The sequence below is a fragment of the Charadrius vociferus genome, unplaced genomic scaffold, assembly GCF_000708025.1.
Source record: "Charadrius vociferus isolate BGI_N301 unplaced genomic scaffold, ASM70802v2 scaffold650, whole genome shotgun sequence".
Taxonomy (NCBI): Eukaryota; Metazoa; Chordata; class Aves; order Charadriiformes; family Charadriidae; genus Charadrius; species Charadrius vociferus.
The window spans coordinates 232,630-248,561 of record NW_009646736.1 but is presented as its reverse complement, the minus strand read 5'-3'; positions in this window follow the sequence as shown (position 1 = coordinate 248,561).

Sequence of the window (15,932 nt, the reverse complement as noted above, 5' to 3'; positions counted from 1 at the left end):
GCATATTGTGCATATGAAGTGTCAGATTTATGGAAGAAGTAGAAAGATAACCATGATTTTAGCAAGCATGGTTCAACAGACCAAAATGCAGAGCCTGAAATTTCAGGATGGCCAAACTTTTCAACTAATTCAACCTACCTTTAACTTACTGCTCCCCTAACTTCCTCCCATTCCTCTTCCCTCTTTCTCTTCAACTCACTCATTGTCCAACAATGTTGTATAATCTGAGTAAGAAGGTCTGGAATACAGCTAGTTTTTTACTGGCTTTCTTATTCCTTCTTTCCCCTCTTCCCCCTAACCAAATTTCATGATTGTTCCATACATTCCTGTAATTGTTTTCTCTGGAAACTGCCTTACTGTACACCAGGCTTACATTTCCCCAGGGAATTCTCCCAGTGATTAGATCATATCCTTTCCTGCTCTGCCCTGTCCAGCAGAGGACATCCTGCTCATTTGGACAATGCACAAATTTGGGGCATGTCCCTATCCTGAATTCCCACATGACTTCCAAGAGGAGCAGAAAGAAGTTTCAGTAGGATTTGAAAGGCATAAAGTATCTGCAAATGCAAAGGATCAGGTATAGAACTGAAACCCTTTGTAGGGGAATGATTCGTAAAGAAAACAGAATGGACTTTTAAGAGTAGGAGGAGAGGGAGGGGTGACAGAGAAGAAAAATTAGAAGCACTAATATTTTTTAACAACTTGATAATGTTTGATGTAATGGCATAATCTCTACAGGTGATATTTTCATTTGGAACATTATTTGTTTTCTGGTTTATATGAATAATTCCAAACATGCATATTAATTTTAGGGGGGGGGCAAACAATGGTATAAAACATTTATCTCAATACCAGAATACTGGATATTTGATATGAGCGCAAATCTAATTTAATCTATACAGAATACATGCATGCCTAAGGACTCTCTAATTTTTTGTTTCTATATTCTAGAAACCCAGGATTTTTTAATAGAGACCAAAATACTTTGCTGGCACAAAAGAACACAAGTTAAAACAGATTCCATTACCCAAAGAGTTATTTTAATATTAATTAATATTATGAAATTAATGGTATTAATTAATCTTGTAAAATGCCTTTAATGCTGCTAGAGCATTTCATCTTCAAATACATTATAGTGCCATGTAGGCACATAATATGACTAACATTATACCACAATGTTAAAATCATAGAGTTGTCTAGGCTGGAAGGGACCTTTCAGATCATCAAGTCCAACGATCAACCTAACACTGCCAAAACCACCACTAAACCACGTCCCTCAGCACCACGTCTACCCATCTTTTAAATACCTCCAGGGACGGTGACTCAGCCACTTCCCTGGGCAGCCTGTTCCAATGCTTGATAACCCTTTCTCTGAAGAATTTTTTTCTAATATCCAATCTAAACCTCCCCTGCTGTAACTTGAGGCCATTTCCTCTTGTCCTAGCCTTTTTTCTCTCGGCCTTTACTGATCTGTAGCTCAAGCCAGATGTTATCTTTGTATTTAATAGCCTTCACCATATTTTTCTTTCATAAAACTCTCCAGTCACTTTTGGGATCAATGGAAACTTTTGACAAACCCAATAGCCTCTGTCAGTTGTTGAGAAAACACCTCTTTTTGTTTGCTTGGACACGCTACCTGCTATTATAACGTAATTCCTCCTAATTCTTGTATTGCAAGAGATACCAAACAGCTATTCCCTATTTTTTCCATGCCACTCAGATTTTTATCACCCCTAGTATCTCAGTAAGAGAAGTGTTCTAACAGAATCAAAGTCAGTAGGCTGATTCCAGTGTATAAACCTGACGGTTTTCATTCCCAGACGATTTTCTTCAAAACACCAGAAGATCACAGTGTTCCCATTTCAGTCCACACCACTGAAATACTCCATGGAAACACATGGACTAAGAGCAACTCTTATAATCTAATTCGTGGAAACCAGAACTGAAATAAGAGTTAGGGTTGCCATCTACGTTTATGCAACATTCTAACTATGAAAGGTGGGAAAGAATTGCTTAGTGTGATCTACGTAACAGCTTTATTGTAAAATAAGCATGAGTAGGCTGAATGGCAAATATCTTACAACAAGAAGGTGCATTAGATTCCTAAAGAGTCTCTTATGAGACTGAGCAGTAGAGGGTAATAGCCTACTGGCATGGCATGAATGATGTGCTCCACTAGATACATCCACTTTCATCAATGTCTATCATTTGGTTGACTGTATATTAAATTTAAGCGGACAGCAAAAAGCAAGAGTTCTCCAGTACAACATTAATAAAACTTCCTAGTATGTAACAGATTTTATTATATTCTTTTTTGGACAGACTCATCTGTAATCGCATAACAGATTCATGGCAATTCATCCTTTCATCCTCTATTAGTAACACATTTGTCTTGGAATACTACCTATGTGGTACAGCTATTTCTATTTTAAGGAGTTTTTTTAACCTCAAAGCAAATGCTTATTTAAGTAATTTACTCCTGTCTAGCCAAAGTGCACACAAAAGTAGAGTCCCTTCAGTACCGTGTATTTTATTACCAGGGCAAGCACTTTCTCTACATTAATAGTTAACAGTAAGTACCCACACTGAACACTTAAGCAGAATGGCATTTCAGTTCTTCACCAGTCCCTTCAACAGGAAAGATTAAGTTTCTACACTATGGAGGCAGAATAAAATTCTATCTTTTAAGGGCCACATTCTTATTAAAGTAGGGGAGGAAAGAAGGATGGAAAATGGTCTGCGGTTATTGACTCTACAGTTATTTACATAACAAGAGACCATTTATCTCATGGTACAACACTATTCTAACACTGAGCAAATTAAAAGGTCAATATTGCGACAAGTGCATTTCAAATTTAAAAGATTTTATTTAATTTTTCAGCTATTTGACAGTTCAATATTGCAGCAGAAGCACAAGCAATTAGTTATGGGTACATAAGTATTTTAGAGTAGCTAACGTTTAGAATTTGTTTGTGCATTTGCAGAAACATACAGAGCACGATTATCAGCAGTAAACTGCAAAGATGTGCAGTTCTTAAAAATGCTTTTATCAACATTGTGGAATGACTTTAAGAGCTTTCCTGCAACTGTTTGGCTGGCCTTTTTTTCCCCTCCCCTTTCAACTACACAAAGCAACAGTACAGAAGCACAGAGTTCAAATACAAGAAAAGGTGAAGAAAGGGCTAATGCAAAGTTGTACTGGAATTACTGAAGTTACACTGCAAGTGAAAGTTCCCTCACCGTCCTGATGTTCCCACCGAACATCAAGTGCTAGCACTTACTACAAAACCAAGATATTTATAATGCAATGCAGTCACCGTTATAATTTGTTAGGGCTTAGAACCATAACATATGGGGTAAGCTCACTGAAATTTAACATTCAATCAAGTGCAACAAGACCCACTGCAGTTCATTGCTCCCCTTCTCTAATTCTAAACCAGCATGATTCAATTCATCTTTTCGTACTAAGCCACTGATGCTTATTATCTATAACGATTAAAATTTCCAATGCTTCTCTCCAGCTGGGCATGTTAAGGGCATGCAGAAGAAGTTAACACATTTCAAGAAGGTGTACTAGTACTTCTGTGAAATAGCTGTGTGATCTTTCGCTCATCCTGTCAAGAAACATGCTGCCATTCTTGATGATGACATTTCCAAGTTTATTTTTGCAGAGAAAAAGGGGAGAAAAGAGCCATTTTATATATATTACAGCAACACAGCAAAGAACTTATTTAGACACACTACCAAGCAGCTCTTCCAAACACTCATTTTTAGGTACAACAATGTAGTCACTGTAATGCAGTCAGTCCTCTCCACTATATTGCTGATAGCAGTGTTCATCAGAGACACTTAATTACTCAGGACAATCCTTAAGGGCAACATATGGTCTAAAATACGACCATCTAGAAAGCTAGTCATCACTACTCCTTTATTCCAACACATATGTTCCATTATTTCAGATATAAACACAGATCCTCTCTCAGTTCCTAAGAGCTGCTCACAGATTACTCTGAAAGAATTCTGAAAGAATTACTTGTGAGTTTTACACCTATTATACCTAAGAAAGAGCAGAAAGCACAGAATAGACTTTCGCAACACTTTGCAACAGTAACATATCATACAAACTTCATCTGAGATCGGCTTTAACCTGTCTCAGACACGGGGGCTGATTTAGGAGCCAGACAAACAAGAACTGCAAACTAGATTTCACACTGTCCTAAATGAAGCAGAAACAGATGACTCATTCCCTAGGAAGCAAAACAGAAAATAAGTAGAACATCAGAGTTCCATAGCAAAATAGTCTCTGAACAGTCTTGTTCCGGCTCCTTAAGGACCAAAAAACCCCAAATTTCCATTAGAAAATTTCCTTGTCATTTTTGTGCAATGGAACACAAGGCAAATATCTCCCCACAACATATGCAGGATAATTTCAGAGAATGTTTTTTGCAACATAGGTACAATCCTTTACAATGCATTTTTCTCACACAGCAAGTCTGCCTTGCAGACGTTTGAAGTATCACATCACACAAAATTCCATTTCTGATTCTAGCTCCCAGCATGACAGCATATATTTTTTACTTTATTTCCAAATATATTTTGGTGACCAAAGAAACATATAGGCACTTAAACTGCCGAAGGTCACTCAAAAACCTTACCAGGTGCTTTACCAGGTGCTAAATTAACAGGTAATAAGTACCTAGTTTGCTTGAACATCATGTGGATTTTTTTAGGAGAGCCTTTTTCCTTCTTCAGCCACATAAATGTTTTGAAAAGCTGGCCTGGTGTCATGCAGCACTCCAGCTTGCGTGACTTCAGGAACATCTAGTTGCCTTCTCGGTCACATATTCCCCTGAAGTAAGTGAATGGTTTTCCAAACAGACTAGTTCGGATTAATCAGATTCTCTCATCACACACTAAAGCCATCCAGAGGGACCTTGACAGGCTTTAAAAGGGGGCCTGTGTGAACCTCATGAAATTCAACAAGGCCAAGCGCAAGATCCTGCTCCTGGGTTGGGGCAATCCCAAGCGCAAATACACGCTAGGCAGAGAATGGATTGAGAGCAGCCCTGAGGAGGAGGACTTGGGGGTGTTGGTTGATGAGAAGCTTAACACGAGCCAGCAATACACAATCACAGCCCAATAAGCCAACCGTATCCTGGGCTGCATCAAAGGAAGTATGGCCAGCAGGTTGAGGGAGGTGATTCTACCCCTCTACTCCACTCTGGTGAGACCCCACCTGGAGTACTGCATCCAGCTCTGGGGCCCCCAACATTAGAAGGACATCAGCCTGTTGGAACGGGTCCAGAGGAGGGCCACAAAGACGACCAGAGGGCTGGAGCACCTCTCCTATGAAGACAGGCTGAGAGAGTTGGGGTTGTTCAGCTCGGAGAAGAGAAAGCTCCGGGGACACCTTATTGCAGTCTTTCAGTACTTAAAGGAGTCCTACAGGAAAGATGGGGAGGGACTCTTTACCAGGGAGTGCAGGAATAGGAGGAGGGGTAATGGTTTTAAACTGAAAGAGGGTAGATTTGGATTAGATATTAGGAAGAAATTCTTTACTCTGAGCGTGCTGAGAGGCTGGAACAGGTTGCCCAGGGAGGTTGTGGATGCCCCATCCCTGGAGGTGTTCAAGGCCAGGCTGAAAAGGGCTGGGAGCAACCTGATCTAGTGGGAGGTGTCCCTGCCCATGGAACTAGATGATCTTTAAGGTCCTTTCCAACTCTAACCATTCTATGATTCTATGATTTGAAGCAAGAATGACTAAATCTTAGTGAAGTGGAGGCAAATGTAGCATACATCCCCAATTAAAAGAAATAACATCGTGCTCCCTTTAAGTCCCCCCTGCACAATGAAAATAAAAAAGCCCCAACACAACAAAATAATCAATAGCAAAATAAATACAGCTTTCAACAACAGAGCTGACCAAAGGTTCACTATAGTTCATCTCTGAAGCATAAAACCTCAAGACACTGGATCATGTGGCTAAATACAGGATGGCAGACTTCTCATCTTGCCTGGTAATTCTTCCTCCTAAAAATGTCTGTACAAGTCAAGAGAAAAAATAAAGATAACAGGTATCCACAGAAAAGGGCACTTGTAATCTCTTTGTGAAGAAATGCTCTTCCTGGACTTGCTACAACTTTTTTAGAGCACATTGAGTTCTGCTGTGCAACATGTATGTTACCAAGGACAAAAAAAAAAAAAAAAGAGTTCATGAAATGGCTTGGGCAAAGCAAAAAGATATCCTTTTCTTCATATTCCTTTCCTTTCTGGTGCAAATGCTCCTTATTTTTAGAAGATTCAGCCTTGTAAAGCTGTACCATGGGTAATTTCAGTGCTTATTTGCTGATAATTTGATCATTTTGCAATGAAAGTATTTGCTGAAATAACGCTTTTTTTCATTCTTTTTTTCCTCGAAAGGATAGCAAAGCTACCTGTAATTGCACTGAGGATTTCAAAAGCAGGTATTTCCTTGTTTAAGATTAATGCAAATATTTTTACCTGTTGTAATTAGATATCTAAATTCAATCTACTGTCTGCATGGCAAATGTGCTTGAATGGGATTCTGCAAGGTACTGAGATCTCTACCTTGATACGAAAACTATTAAAACACAATGCTATCCACTGACAGAAAGCAAAAAGTTATGTAGATGTGCTGGCTAGATAAAAGGCAGGTTACTCAGCAGTCTGCATGGTCAGATGCTAATGAAAAATGTATTAATGGGGGGAAGAGATTTGGGTTGCTTTTGATAAATCTGAACTTTCAAAGCATCCCATTAGAGACTCAGTCTGATGAGCGTTCATTTAATAGACACTATATAAAAGGTTATAATAATGATATGAAGTCTCCTTTGAAATTTCAGATATCTCTGATTGCCACGCAGTAATACAACCTTTACTCACAAGTGAAAGATGTGGTATTGAACAGAGATAGCAAATCAGCCTACAAAGGCAATGAGCATATTCCAATGAATGGCAGGCATAAAGCAATTTCCCAACTGTCCGTTAGTAGGGCTCATATACCTTCCAACCATGTTGTACTTTGCCACTGTCACTGTTACAACATGGTGCTATTTGAATCCTTAGGGCTGCTGGCGGAAGATGTAGCTGTATTAGTCACAAGAAGGAAAAGGGATGAATTTTTTTCCCGTCTCATGCTGAATACTGATCTAAAAGACTTTTTTTTCTACTTTCAAATGCCCGTTAGTTGCAATCTCTTGATAAGAGAGCTAATTCAGGCAGCAATCCTCTCCCAAAAAAGTTCATCTTTCAACTGGGAAGCAATGGAGCACAATACCCCCATAACTGATACGCTTTCGTTTCCCTGACAAGGTTACCTTTCACTGGGAACAAAGGCAATGATAAACATCACTCTAACAGATACATAGCTTACTACAACGACTTCTGGTTTTGTTTGGCAAGTTAGAAAAACTACCCAGATGTCTTTATTTTTACAAGTAACACATTTCATTTCAGCACAAGACTTTGTTTTCCCACTGTCATGAGGGAGACTCCTCATAAGGAGTCTAATGGTACTGAAGAAATACTTCCCAGCTCAAGCTCTTTTTTCATTTTTGCTATCACAGGGGCCAAAGCTGATGCTTCACTTGCGCTGTTTTCACACACCTGTGTGTGAAAGATACTTGTTTCCATATTGGGTTTTTCTCTGCTCAAACCTCGGATCATCTGGAAATTCCCACACAATCAAGGTGAAGCCAAACAACTAATAACTGTAACTTCAAATACAGTCTAAAAGGGGCAAATGGGAAAAACCTCTGGAGACCAGAGTGGATACTTTCATTTTGCACTAAGTACCAAATAGTTTTAGCAAGACAGAGGTAAACATGGTTGCTCTGCCTTACTCATTCAGCTTCCTTAAGTTCTTTTTGGCGACATTCTAGCAAGCTGTTATGCTAATTATATAGTGGATTACAGACAAAAATATACTTCATCAATAAGGATCTTTCCTTCCTTCTTTCCTTCTTTCCTTCCTTCCTTCCTTCCTTCCTTCCTTCCTTCCTTCCTTCCTTCCTTCCTTTTTTCTTGCTTTCTTGCTTTCCTGCTTTCATTCCTTCTTTCTTTTCCCTCCTTCCAGATTAAACCCAGTTAGTATATGAAAAGACTCACTAGTATAGTTCTCACCATTTCTAGGAAGCTTTTAAGAGAAATTTGGAAAAGTCACTTTCAAATACTCACTTAAAAGTAAATCTCCTAATCAATTGGTTAACTTGCTTTTCACATAGAACCTAGAGAAACGTGTTATCATGATCATGACTCTGAATTTCTGGGGAATTCTTTCCTAATCTGAGATTATATTAAGGCCTCAGTTTTTCAATTTGGATATCACCTAGTTCAATTCTTTTTTCTTTTTCTCTTCTAGTGAAAGACAGTCTGACATTCTGTTATATTGTATATCTAGATCTGTATCTACATCCACCTCTATAAATTTTCTACTAAAATACACATTTTAAGAAACTTTATTTTCATTTGTATCTTTTTCAATATTAAATGTACTCAGTACTTCTAATTGAAAACTGAAATTATGATATTTATCAATTCCTTATTTCAATTCAGCCATCCAGAGGCAACATCGATAAATCAGATATAAATGATCCTTCCCCCTGTTTTGCATGCACGTGCATGCAGTTCCTGAAACCATATGGTATCACTGCTATTAAGAACCTATCCTGTCAGGTGTCTGGAAGAAATCTTAACTTCTGCAATGTGTCCTGAGTTATTTTGCTTGGTTCACCACCAATGATTCTTAAATTGACTGATTATACACGTGCTTAAAGAGCCGTCTTGCAGTGTCAAGTATGTTGCATTTGCATTTTAGTAACACAGCGTATACTGATTCATTTAACTACATCAGGCAATATTTGGATTTTTCAAATTACATTTTTTAAAGATTACTATAAATTTCCATCTTAAATGCTATTTCTGTCAAATAACTGCCAACTTAAAGCCAGAAATTCACCACAAGGACAGACAGACATCTAAATGCCATTGTTACTGCAACAGAATACTTTCTAATAAGTTCCAGGGTGCATTGGAGAATTAAACACTGGCTTCATTTCTTGAATAGGAAATGGCAGAATGAAGCCAGAGCCTTTCCCACAGCAGGGATGCTGTTGTGGAGCTGGAGATGCAGGCAGAATAGAATAACTGTACAGCACTGAGAGAGAAATAAACTTATGAGATTTACAACACAGAGCATCGCTTAATCAACGGGGAATAGAGACTTAGGCCTATGTTTTAAGAGATATGCAATAACACAGGATGATAACATCCAGTTACCTAGAAGATTTTGTTTCTGGGTTACTGAGCTAGTAATTTTTTCTACCTGAAGCAGTAAAACTGCTTTATGGAAAAAAGAAAGCATTCAGGAAACAGATACACTCACCTACCTAGAAATTTTCCTAGGACTAGGATAACAGTTCTGTAACTGCTCTACATTGGTAGCAATAAAACAAACAGGCAGAATATTATTGTGGGGTTTTATCAATATATCTGCATCTAATTTACAGTTCTTCTGGGACAGTGACTTTAGGTCCTTAATGTTATCACAAGAATGGTTTTAAACTTTTTCTGAATGGCTACAGTGAATTCAAAATCGTGCACTAATTGCAACAGCTGATATGACATTTTCTGTTTATCTGGATTCTAGAACTTCAAGCAAAATCTTTCCATCATCAAATTATACCACTTACAAGGTATGTGAAAACTTGAGGTCTAAGATATTTGAAAGTATCCCTATAAAGTGTTCTCCAGATGAGGTAAAAGGATTATTTCTGTTTGACAAAATTGATTCTTTAAAATGTTACTCTAATGGATGAGACCCTGCATTAAAATGACATTTCAGCTTTTATAGTCAAGCATGAACAAGCTAAAGGAGATACACATTTTCTAAGCTAGATTGTGCTTGTCATAGAAGCATCAAAGAAAAAAACCCACACTGCTTTCTATAGATTCTTTTAATTCAAAAACCATCAATCAGTATTCCAGTTCAATGTCTGAGTAATGCAACCTTTATCTGATGAAGATAAGAAATGGCATTTGCAATTACAAAACTTTGCTACAGAATAAATACAATTAAGTTATAGATTACAGTTACAGATACTAACGCACAGCTCATGCAAGGAATTCAGATCCTGAAAAAATCTTTGAAGGGAAAACTTAGGCAGCCTTAATGGCAATGACAAAGCACTTAAACTGCATTCAGGTTTTCAATCTACATTGACATTAGCCCAGGAAGAAGCATGCTTTAGTGGCTCACATAAAGGGTTATACTTGCTAACTTGCTCTGACTAGTGGCTTATTGCATGACCCTGGCCAAACTATGTCGCTCCCTAAGTTTTTCTGATTTTACAAAGGCTAATGATTTTTACTCGCTTCCTTGAAGCCAGTACATAAAGAGCGTTGAATAAGTGCTTAGAAGAATTAAGGAACAAATAAATTCTGTATTCCCCATTTATTTTGAAAATCAAGGTCAGCTTTATCCATTGGCGATTATTCTTCTACAGCATAATTTTTCATAATGCAAACCACTTTAATAAAAGTGAGTTCTCAAGCCAGTAGTATCCACTGGATGATTTTTATTATTATCAAATTCAGTAACATGATCACTGGTGACATTAGGAAGTCTCTAAGAGCTGAACCAAAATCCTCACTTAGAGAGGAGGAAAGCTTCAAATTAATGAAGTGTGGCACACCTGCATCCAACTCCATCAGCAAAAGCAGATGGAGTAAGAGAGATAAGAATGACTGGAGAGAGGCAGTCATTGATAAAAAAAAATCCAATGGCAGAAAGCCAATTATTTTATTTCAATTATTTTCAGTGATTAAAAACATATTTTTGTGCATCTTTGTTTAAATTGAAGGTAAACACGAAATGTGCCAAACTGGCATAACTGCAAGTTGTGTGCACGTCCTCACTCTACCACAGCATTTGCAACCAATCTGTACTGTTCTGTCAACAAGATGCCAGACATGTTCCTCTACTGAGATGTGAATGAAGGAATTCTCCCTTCTTTTAGGTGTCAACAGAAAGTTTCCTCCTGCAGATTTCTGGTTTGGTGTGATCGGCTAAGAACTGACATTAAATAATAAGTCTTTAGCCAACAACCATACATACAACTGGTCAAACTTTGATTCCTTCTCTGCAGGGTCCAGACCTGAACAAGCAACCAAGCTTAAGAGTCAGAAACCAAAACTCTAATTAACTCCAAGACACTGAGGTAGGCTTGGTTATACTTTGTTGTATCTGACCTGGCAAGAAAGCTCATAAACTAGGGATATCCAAGGTAGTTTAGTGCCACTTGATATTGGGGGAGGGCAACCATTAACAAGTAGGCAATCGAATACTATTTGCTGAGACCATTCTGCAGGTAACACCTTTTGATTCCATCCTCTCCTGCTGTACATGTCTCGTTACTGCTCCTGCCACTTCTTAGTAAATTATCTGCCCAGTAGCTGGCGACTATCTTCACCCAGCTGAATCCCCAAGGCTGCAAGCCATCTTACATACTGACAAGAAGTGAATTGCCTCCCTCCAACTTGCTTTTAGTTGTCATAATGTGACTACTCGTGTCTGTGCTGAACAGAGCCCCAAGCCTGGTGACATAGCACCTCTGACAGTTTTTGCTGTAGCAGCCATCACTGAATACATTTCAAGTGATTAATTTTCTTAAAAATAAAAATAAACCTAGTGAGTGCACATGTGCTAACAAGTTAAAAATAATAATAGGTGTCTGTGACCATGCTGCTTCTGTCTGAATCCTTCAGGGAAATTCAGTTGCTAAGAACAACTTACGCAGCTTGCCATATTTCTATGTGTTAAAAAACAACCAAATAACTATAGGCAAAAGTCCCAGCTGTCAAGCAGGAGGAGTGTAGGGGCTGATCGGGGGAGTAAAAGGCATTTTTCTCCTGTGTTATATATGCATATTAGATAATTTAAAAGGAAAATGAAATGAGGCAAGGACAGAGTGGGATGCATGCTACTGTCTCTTCAAAATACCATGCCCAAAAGTTTGCAGAGAAAATTCTGTTTGACCGGTAGCATTGTTCTTTAAATAGTGTTCCTAACTGTCCTTTACAGCATAACCTGTCCCAAGGAGAGTACACTACCTGCCCTTTCAGATAGCAAGGCTGAACTTTGTTCAGCTACCCATATAGGATTTCTCTTCTGGGCAGATCCCAGATACAGTGAGAGGGACCAGAGGCAAGTGCTAGAAGTAGCACCCATGACTGCTGACTCATTCCACAGAAACAACATTTGGGCCTCGCTTTTCAGTCTTGTCAGTCTAGGCTCTTTTTATGAGAAGTTTTGTTTTAAACTGCCACTAATTAATATTGATTTGTAGGAGAGAGGCAAGAAATGCCACCTTTGTTTCATTATACAAAAAATGAATGAAAATGTTACGTAGGCTTTGAACAAAAGTCTTTTGATTTTTCATGCCTTTGCTTTATTTCCAAGGTCTTACTACTTAGCCATAAAATTTATCCTTGTGTTGAAACCTGGCACACAAGCTATGAGCTCAGAGCCTTGGTTTTTAACATACATATTGGAAAACTTGAAGAAGACACCTCCCTCCCCCCATTCCCAGGCTTCAGTACATCCTATACTTGGCATCCCTACCGATTTTACTGGTGGTCTTGCAAGGAAAGGATGCTGAGAACAAAATAATAATGGTGATTAGGAGAGGGCAACTTTTCTTCATTTCCCCCAAACTTATGCTTATGGCATAGGAAGGAAATACTAGTTTGCCATTTTGAGTTTGTCTCTATGTATGTAGTATATAAACAATAAACACAGGGCAAATGAAATTTTTTCTAAGATTTGAAGAGGGTAATAAGTCAAAATTTTAAAGCTGAAATGTGACGAGAGGCAGGTCAATATAGCTAGCAAGGCACAGACCCAACAGAATGCTGAGGATACAGTGGGTCAGTGATCTGCAGACTTACAATTTTCCACATAGGGCTTTAAAAAAATGTGTGTTAAAATCATCTGTACTGTCTCTTGGCTCCGTATGTATTAAGAAGGCACTTGAATGTGGTAGAGGTTTTCCTGCCTATCAAGATATTGATTCGTAAACTGAAAATTCTCTTTGTGGACCTTAACACAACTCTCTTTAAAAGCTCATGAAGCATCACAGAACTCTATCAAGTCAATATTTCATGTTTTATTAATTCCCTGCTTAGCCAGGTCTTTGATTGGTTAAATTTAGTGTCTGTAAACCTCCTAGTTGCGTATTTACTTGCAAAGGCTCAAAAGAACTATTTCAGGTTGATGGATAAACACGTGTTTAGAGAATTCCTAATATGGAGTTTACAAAATATACACACTGAAAAAGTTATTTAAACAAATAATAAGGGATGGGCATAAACAAAGCACCATTGTGAAAAACCTGTACAATTATTTGTGTATGCTGTTAATTAATTATGGCCTTCTGTGTAAAGGATTTTCTCATCTCATAATCTTCTCTGAATGTGCCTAGCTCTGCATATCTACAGCAATAGAACTGTCTATTTTTTATTCGTTCTTAACAGACGTTAATTGTTGATCATCACATGATACAGTGTCAGTGACTTCTGCATCTTACCAAAATGACTGGTACATAGGAAGCAAACTACTTCAGAACTAAAATCAATGAGCATATAAAATCTCTCACCACGAGCTTCTAGCATATGCTCTGATTTTAGAAGGTGATTGTAGACATCCAGTCTGATTCATTCCTCATAAATCCATCGCTAGGCATTTGGAGATATAAGGTAAAACACTGAGTACCTGCTTATAAATTGGACATCATCCCTTTAGTACACTGAAGGAGAGAATGACTTTCAATCGGAAAACCAGAGTGACAATGCACTTAAAGATTATTATGCATATGCACAAGGAAACTCATGTTGCTTACACAGCTAATTTTGAGTGGTGGTTTACTGGGGAACGATAACCTTTTATTTTTCTTGTTTTTATAAAATCTTTAAGTATAGATATCAAATGTATAAATAACAATAATGCATTTATTAATGTTGATGCAATGTAGAGGCTAAAAAAGGAAGTATGCAAAGATATGTAAAATCAAACCTATTGCATAAGTATTACATAATATCACTGCAGAACAATGATTTAAGCACAAAGATTTTCAAATTTCACTGTCAACATAACATCACCCATAGTGTTTCACCCAGAAATTCTTAAAATGGAAAGAAATACATAAGCAGAATCATAGAATTGCTGAGGTTGGAAGGGACCTTTAAGATCATCCAGTCCAACCACTAACCTACCCTGACAAAACCACTTCTAAACGATGTCCCCAGGTACCACATCTACCCTTTTTTTAAACACCTCCAGGGATGGCGAATCCACCACCTCCCTGGGCAGCCTGTTCCAATGTTTAATAACCCTTTCAGTGAGAAAATTTTTCCTAATATCTAATCTAAATCTCATCTGACATAACTTGAACCCATTTCCTCTCGTCCTATCACTTGTCACCAGGGAGAAGAGGTCAGCCCCCACCTCTCTACAACCTCCTTTCAGGTAGTTGTAGAGAGTGATAAGGTCTCCCCTCAGCCTCCTCTTCTCCAGGCTGAACAACCCCAATTCCCTCAGTTGTTCCTCATAAGACTTGTGTAATAAGTAGATGTGTTCAGCCCAATACATTGTGCTTGAAATGAGGCATATGTTTTAGAAAGCCACCCTCTACCTATTTAAAGATTTAAAACAGTGATTACTGATTTCCCCGGGTAAACTAGTCTAGAGAAAAACTATACTGTACAGTTAAGAATGCAGATATCTTCCTATGTGCATTCACATAGGAATTCACCTAACTCCAACTTTCAGTCACTGCAGTTCCTTGAGCCTTTGTCTGATGTCTCATTGAAAACCCTTGTAATATCTCCTGTAGGTATAGATCAAGATATTTCTTTTCCTTTTTTTAAATTAGCTCCTTAAGTATCACTCAATACATTTCTAGCAAAAATTTTAATAATAGTCCCATTTAAAAAAAAAAAAGAGAGAGAAAGAAAAGCAAGGATGTTTTGTGCTCCTGATCACATCAGTTATTCTATCTGTAGAGCCAACTGTAAGTTACCTTATCTAATTAAAGCCAAAGAATTTAAAACTGTAACTTATATTAATTTGCTTTCGGTGCTTACTTTCAATTCTGATAAAGTTCTACTGCACATTCAGATTCTCCATTCAGACACATTCTGAATGTTCTTACTTGCACAACTGAAATCTGTGATTCTCCCCACAACAATGTAATGCTGCTGGGTGAAAAATACCTTTCTAACACAAACTGCTATCTTTCAGAGCAATTAAAAAATCATTTTTAGGATAAGATTGATACTAATTATGGTTGATTGTGATTCACTTTACATTTGTTACACTTGCTGTTAAATTAAAACAAAAATATGGAAGTGCAGTTGGTATAAGTGTAGCTATTGGTATATAGATAATTTGAAAATCAAAATATCTATACTTTCATTATTTTCAACAGAAATATTCCATTTCTGCCCTGCCTTGCATTTGTTAGACATTCAAGACCCATCAGTTTTAAATGGGAGTTCTGGATGTGTCAGGTCTGTTAGGTTGGGTCTTCATAGGGAAATGTGACATGTAGAAAGGAACTGAAAAAGAGAATTCACCTTGGAAACTTGAACAGGGTCATACAATTTGCCACTGTGTTCAACATATTTCAAAGGTATCCCATAATAGCTAGTAGTTCTTTACAAAGGTCACTGTAAAAACATATCCTGTATTACTACATATAAGAAAGTTCCTTGTCTGCCAGCTGTTCAACTGGACTTTGTAAATGAAGGCAAAGTTTTCTAGGGTTATCACTCTGACCCTTAAACTGTATTATCTAGAAAACCATAAACCTTGTAAAAAAAAAGATATGAAAAGGTTTATAAAACATTCTCTTAGC